Here is an 8,130-nt window from a genome sequence, read left to right as displayed (position 1 = left end):
GTTGCAACACTGCTCTTTCGCCCCATCCCCCGCACTCTCAACAAGGGCAGAATCCCCCTAGTCCTCACCTTTCACTGCACCAGCCGTCACATACAACAAATAATCCTCCCTCATTTTCGCCACCTCCAACGTGACTCTACCACTCGCCACATCTTCCCATCTCCCCCCATGTCTGCCTTCCGCAAAGACTGCACCCTCCGCAACTCCCTTGTCAATTCTTCCCTTCCCTCTTGTACCACCCCCTCCCCGGGCACTTTCTGTTGCAACCGCAAGAAATGCTACATCTGTCCCTTTACCTCCCCCCTCGACTCCATTCAAGGACCGTCCATCTAATATTCTATTGGATGGACGGGCCCTGCAGTGAGGAGGATCTGCATCTAAATGTAGAGCAGACAAAATGTATATGAAGGAACTGCAGATGCTGATTTATACCAAAGGCACAAAAATGCTGGAGTAACTTCGGGGGACTGGCAGGATCAAAGGTTTCAAAGGCCTTTTATTGTCACCTGTACCAATTAATGTACAGTGATATGCGAATTACTAATCAGCCGTACTAAAAAAGCAACAAGATACACAACTACATAAAAGTTAACATAAACATCCACCACAGTGGATTCCCCACATTCCTCACTATGATGGAAGGCAATAAATTCTAACCTTCTTCCCTCATTTCTCTCCTACAGTCGGGGCAGTTGAACCATGTGTCGGGCCAATCGGAGCTCCCGCAGCTGCCGGTAGAAGCCCCCGTGTCAGGGCAATCAAATCTCCCGCGTCGGGGCGATCGAAGCTCCTGTGTCGGTGCGATCGAAGTTCCTGTGGCATGTAGTTCCGGATGTCTGTCTCTGACCAGAGACCGCGGGCTCCGCGATGTTAAACCCCGTAGGCTGAGGTGGTGGAGCTCTCGAAATCGGTCTCCAGCAAGAGGCAGCCAACTCGACGTTAGGCCGCAGTGTGGACAGCAAAACGATACAGAAAAATGTCACATCTCTGTCGAGGTAAGAGATTAGGGAAAAGTTCCCCAACCCCCACATAAAACAAAGTAATGAACACTAAATACATACATTTAACACATCCCCATAAAAAACAAAGGAAGGGACAGACAGACTGTTGGCGAGGCAGCCATTGCTGGCGCCACCCAGTGGTTGGATTTTGCATGCTATACAAACAGATCAGATAATCCGATACATAAATACAATCATGTCAAACTGAAGTAAAATAGGTAGAGCAAAGGGGAAGGTACAGAGTGCAGAATAAATTGAATCAATTTTATTCGCCAAGTATGTATACATACAAGGAATTTGCATTGGTGCTTTGCTCGCAAGTAACAACACAATATATAGTAGATAATTAAAATTGCAGGAGGAGGCCATTCAGCCCTTCGAGCCAGCACAGCCATTCATTGTGAATATGGCTGATCGTCCTCTATCAATAACATGTGCCTGCCTTCTCCCCGTATCCCTTGACTCCACTAGCCCCCCTAGAGCTCTAACTCTCAATTAAACCCATCCAATGATTTGGCCTCCACTGCACTCTGTGGCAGGGAATTCCATAAATTCACAACTCTCTGGGAGAAAACATTTTTTTCTCACCTCAGTCTTAAATGACTCGCCCTGGACTCGCCCAACATTGGGACCATTATTCCTGCATCTAGCTTGTCTAGTCCTTTTATAATTTTATATGTTTCTATGAGAAAACCCCTCATCATTCTAAACTCCAGTGAATACAAGCCTAATCTTTTCAATCTTTCCTCATAAACAGTCCTGCCATCCCAGGGATCATTCTCGTGAACCTACGCTGCACTACCTCAATCACAAGGATGTCCTTCCTCAAATTAGGAGACAAAAACTGTACATAACAGTCCAGATGTGGTCTCACCAGAGCCCTATACAACTGCAGAAGAACCTCTTTACTCCTATACTGAAATCCTCTTATTATGAAGGCCAACATTCCATTAGCTTTCTTCACTGCCTGCTGTACCTGCATGCCAACTTTCAGTGACCGGTGTACAAGGACACCCAGGTCTCGCTGTACCTCCCCCTTACCTAACCTAACCCCGTTGAGATAATAATCTGCCCCCTTGTTTTTGCTGCCAAAGTGGATAATTTATCTATATTATTTATTTTATCACATTTATCTATATTATCCTGCATCTGCCACACGCATTTTACAGATGTATTTAGCATTAACCGGACGGTCCTACGGTCAGCATGAGATTTACAAAGGGGAATGCTTTATTAATCTGGAATTCTCTGTGAGGATGTAATTATGGGAAGCCACAAGTTGATAGTCTATCTTTTTAGATGACAAGACCCCCCACTCAACCTGTCCAAGTCACCCTGCAACCTCCTAACATCCTCTTCACAGTTCACATTGCCACCCTGCTTTGTGTCATCCGCAAACTTGCTAGTGTTGCTTCTAATTCCCTCTTCCAAATCATTAATATACATGATAAACAGTTGTGACCCCAACACCGAGCTTTCGGCACTCCACTCGCCACTGCCTGACATTCTGAAAAGGACCCGTTCACTCCTACTCTTTGCTGCCAACCAATTTTCTATCCATGTCAAAACCCCACCCCCAATACAATATGCTCTAATTTTAGTATTTTAGTCACCAGTCTCCCGTGTGGGACCTTATCAAAGGCTTTCTGAAAGTCTAGATACACTAAATCCATTTTACTGAAAAAAAATCCAGAAGATTAGTCAAGCATGATTTACCTTTCATAAGTCAAAGATGACTTGGACTAATCCTTTTACTGCTATCCAATGCCCCATTATTACCTCTTTCCCACCACCGTTCAAGCTAACTGGTCTGTAATTCTGCGTTTTCTCTCTCGCTTCTTTCTTGAAAATTGGGGTAACATTAGCTATCCTACAATCCACAGGGACTGATCCTGCATCTATTGAACATTGGAAAATGATCACCAATGCATCCACTATTTCTAGAGCCACCTACCTGAGGACACTGGGATGCAGACCATCAGGCCCAGGGGATTTATCATCCTTCAGTCCCAATACTATTTCTCGTATAATGAAAATTTATTTCAGTTCCGCTACCCCCTTAGATCCTCTGTCCTCCAGTACATCTGGGAGATTGTTTGTGTCTTCCTTAGTGATGACAGATCCGAAGTACCAATTCAACTCCTCTGCCATTTCCTTGTTGCCCATAGTAATTTCACCCGCGTCTGCCTTCAAGGGACCCACATTTGACTTTGCTATTCTTTTTCCCTTAACATATCTAAAGATGCTTTTACTGTCCTTCTTTCTATTTCTGGCCAGCTTCCATTCACACTTCATCTTTTCAGCCCGTATTGCCCGTTTTGTTTCCTTCTGTTGTCCCATGAAAGTTTTCCAATCCTCTGGCTTCCGGCTACTCTTTGCTGTGTTATACTTCTTTTCTTTTCATTTTATCTATCCCTAACTTCTCTTATCAGCCACGGTTGCCTCCTACTCCCCCTAGAATCTTTCTTCATGTTTGGAAGGAAATGATCCTGCGTCTTCCGGCTTATGCCCTGAAATTCCTGCCATTGCTGCTCCACCGTCATTCCTGCTAGGATCCCTTTCCAGTCTACCTTGGCCAGCTCCCCTCTAATGCCTTCATAGTCCCCTTTGTTCAACTGGCAGGATCAAAGGTTTCAAAGGCTTTTTATTGTCACCTATACCAATTAATGTACAGTGATATGCGAATTACTAATCAGCCGTACTAAAAAAGCAACAAGATACACAACTACATAAAAGTTAACATAAACATCCACCACAGTGGATTCCCCACATTCCTCACTATGATGGAAGGCAATAAATTCTAACCTTCTTCCCTCATTTCTCTCCTACAGTCGGGGCAGTTGAACCATGCGTCGGGGCAATCGGAGCTCCCGCAGCTGCCGGTCGAAGCCCCCATGTCAGGGCAATCAAATCTCCCGCGTCGGGGCGATCGAAGCTCCTGTGTCGGTGCGATCGGAGTTCCTGTGGCTTATAGTTCCGGATGTCTGTCTCTGACCAGAGACCGCGGGCTCCGCGATGTTAAGCCCCGTAGGCTGAGGTGGTGGAGCTCTCGAAATCGGTCTCCAGCAAGAGGCAGCCAACTCGATGTTAGGCTGCAGTGTGGACAGCAAAACGATACAGAAAAATGTCACATCTCTGTCGAGGTAAGAGATTAGGGAAAAGTTCCCCAACCCCCACATAAAACAAACTAATGAACACTAAAAACATACCCCGTGGGATGACAGATGGCGCAATGGGCTAAGTGTTCGGCTGGCGACCGGAAGGTAGCCGGTTCGAATCCCGCTTGGAGTGCATACTGTCGTTGTGTCCTTGGTGCAAGACACTTCCACCCACCTTTGCCTGTGTGTAAGTGTAATGTAATTATGTGAAGCACTTTGGGGTCAATGCAAGTTGACTAAAAATGTGCTATATAAATAAGATGATTATTATTATTATACATTTAACACATCCCCCATAAAAACAAAGGAAGGGACAGACAGACTTTTGGCGAGGCAGCCATTGCTGGCGCCACCCAGTGGTTGATCAGATAATCAGATAAATAAATACAATCAAGTCAAACTGAAGTAAAATAAGTAGAACAAAAGGGAAGATACAGAAAGAGTGCAGAATATATTGATTCAATTTTATTCGCCAAGTATGTATACATACAAGGAATTTACATTGGTGCTTTGCTCGCAAGTAACAACACAATATATAGTAGACAATTAAAAATAAAACATTATAATTTAAACATGTGATGAATGATTTTGGGAAAATGCTGTTTTTATGTCTGGCTGTGGCGGCTTTGTTCTCAGCATTGTAGCGCACCAGTTCCATAGACAAAGTCCAATTTCCGCAATGGGGTAGAGGTGAATCGGACAGTAACCTTGCTTATGGAAGGACTGTTCAGAGGCCGGTTAACAGAGGGGAAGAAGCTGTTCCTGAGTCCGGCAGTGCGTGCTTTCAAGCTTCTGTATCTTCTGCCAAATGTGAGCAGGGAGAAGGAGGAATGTAGGACTTCTTTGATTGTCGGCTATTTTTCGGAGGCAATGTGAAATGTAGATAGAGTCAATGGTGGAAAGAGCTGTCTATGTGACAGACTGGGCTACGTACATTTCTCTGCAACTTCTCCCTGTCTTGGGCAGAGCTGTTTCCAAACCAAGCTGTGATGCAACCTTAATCTGAACAAGGGTCTCGACCCAAAACATCACCTATACCTTTTCTCCAGAGGTGCTGCTTGACCTGCATTTCCTTCCTATGCAGTATGCTTCCTCTGAACTTTCTGTGGACTTATGATCCTTTTGCTTTTGTCGGCTGTATTTAGGGGAGAGAGAAAATGGCTGATAGTGGTGTTCCTTTCACTGCAGTCAGCCAGTAGGACTAAGATATTCCATGTCTTGTTTCTCTTCTTCCTCTATCACATTTTACTGAAAATGCAAGTCCTACCAAGGTCATCTGACCTAGCAAATGCCGTCTCCTTTCCCTTGCCTTGAAATGTAGGGTGGGATTGTTCTTGTTTCGCACAAGTTACTTGTGAGTTATTATGATAATCAGATGATTCATAACTGGAAGGTCAGGAACTTTTAAATCTGGAGCTTAGTGCTTCCTCTCAAATTTGCCAGGATTTTATTGGGAAGTTCTTATGCTTCAGCCAACTACCCATATGTTCAATTTATTATGAGTTGCGTGATTTCTCATAAGTCTATGCATTGCCATCAATTAAATAATATTGAATGCCAATGGCAGGGAAATCAGATTGTTTAGTTCAGAGATACTAAACTAATCTTTGACCTATTAAGTCAATGTCGACCAGTGATCCCGTACACTAGCACTATCCTACACACGAGGGACAATTTACAATTTTACCAAAGCCAATTAACCTACAATCCTGCATGTCTTTGAAGTGTGGGAGGAAATCGGAGCACCTGGGGAAAACCCATGCTGTCACAGGGAAAACGTACAAACTCCTTGCAGGTGACACCCGCAATCAGGATCAAACCCGGATCTCTGACGTTGTAAGGCAGCAACGCTGAGCCACCAGTTGAATAGAGCTGTAGAGCATAGATGCAGCAGTAGAGTTGCTGCCTTACAGTGCCAGAGATCCAGGTTCGATCCTGACTACGGGTGCTGTCTTTATGGAGTTTGCATGTTCTCCCTGTGACCACGTGGGTTTTCTCCCGGGTACTCAGATTTCAGATTTCGTCCCACTCTACAAAGGCGTACAAGTTTGGAGGACAATTGGCGAGTAAAAAAATGTAAATTGTTGTGTGTTGGAACGCGCTTGTGTGCGGGGATTACTGGTCGACACGGACTTGGTGGGCAGAAGAGCCTGTTTCCGCGCTGTATCCCAAAACTAAAACTAAACTAAAGTTGTACAGCACGGAAACAGACCTTTCAGCCCAATGACCCTTGTCTTGGAGCTTTGCCTGCATATGACCTTGGCCCTCTAAACCCTTCCTTATCTGCAAATAACCATAACCATATAACAATTACAGCATGGAAACAGGCCATCTCGGCCCTACAAGTCCGTGCCGAACAAATTTTTTTTTTTCCCCTTAGTCCCACCTGCCTGCACTCATACCATAACCCTCCATTCCCTTCTCATCCATATGCCTATCCAATTTATTTTTAAATGATACCAATGAACCTGCCTCCACCACTTCCACTGGAAGCTCATTCCACACCGCTACCACTCTCTGAGTAAAGAAGTTCCCCGTCATATTACCCCTAAACTTCTGTTCCTTAATTCTGAAGTCATGTCCTCTTGTTTGAAACTTCCCTATTCTCAAAGGGAAAAGCTTGTCCACATCAACTCTGTCTATCCCTCTCATCATTTTAAAGACCTCTATCAAGTCCCCCCTTAACCTTCTGCGCTCCAGAGAATAAAGACCTAACTTATTCAACCTATCTCTGTAACTTAGTTGTTGAAACCCAGGCAACATTCTAGTAAATCTCCTCTGTACTCTCTCTATTTTGTTGACTTTCAATCCGTCAAACTGTCTTATAAAAGTCATAATTGCATCTTAGCATCCTCTTCTGCAGTTTTCTCTGGAAGATTTATGTTGATTGTTCAAAATAGATGTCCTTAAATGAACACTGGAAGAACATGGTGAATTTTGGAACCAAATGTGTCTCATGTCAAGTCTTAACACATCCGTGTCAGAATGCTGAATCTTCAGCTGTTGATTTCAAGCTATTCATTACAAATTAGTGTAGGATTTGACTAATTCTCCAAGGATCAATATTTTGGTCAGATTTAAATTATTAACACTACAGACATGACATATATGAATTGGTGGCAATGTTTAGTTAGGATATGTGAAAGTGTGAATGCTCATTATCCAGTTAGTACAAGTTAACTGAGTTGCATCTTGTTAGTTAAGTGAAATCAGCTCCAACGTGGACTCACAGTCACTTAGCCACCCTCTATAACAGTGGGGTAAATAGGATTAAGTCTCAAGAGTCCTGATCCAACGTCACTCGCTGGAGTTTAGGAGGATGAGGGGGAAGACCTCATTGAAACTCACTGAATAGTGAAAGGCCTGGATAGTGTGGATGTGGAGAGGATGTTTCGACCAGTGGGAGAGTCTAGGATCGGAAGCCATAGCCACAGAATAAAAAGACATACCTTTAGAAACATGAAGAGGAATTTCAAGATCAAGATTCAAGAGAGTTTATTGTCAAGTGTCCCTGCCTCAGCACAACATATAGTTGGAGGCGAACTACAGTATGTATACCTAAATATATCCGTTGCCGATAACCAGTTCAGGTCGAGGTTTAAAGCCTGATGGCTTCTTTCCTGAACCTGGACTTTGCAGTATTTAGGCTCCTGTATCTTCTACCTGAAGATAGCTAAACTGGTGAACGCCACCTTGGTGACTGCCAATCACACCCCCCCTGTTAGGGTGTTATGGGGAGAAGGCAGGAGAATGGGGCTGAGGAGGAATGATAGATCAGCCATGATTGAATGGCGGAGTAGACCTGATGGGCCGATTGGGCAGTGAGTATACCCCCCCCCCCGGCAAGCACCAACTGGTCAGCCCTCTCCCCCGGATCTGGGGAATTAATTGATATATGTATATTTTTAAGGCGATGATTGATAGGTTCTTTTTTTTTTTAATTCAAATCGTTTGCTATGTCGCTCTTCAAG

Source organism: Leucoraja erinacea, unplaced genomic scaffold, assembly GCF_028641065.1.
Source record: "Leucoraja erinacea ecotype New England unplaced genomic scaffold, Leri_hhj_1 Leri_137S, whole genome shotgun sequence".
Classification (NCBI taxonomy): domain Eukaryota; kingdom Metazoa; phylum Chordata; class Chondrichthyes; order Rajiformes; family Rajidae; genus Leucoraja; species Leucoraja erinaceus.
Note: the sequence above shows the minus strand (reverse complement) of the source record.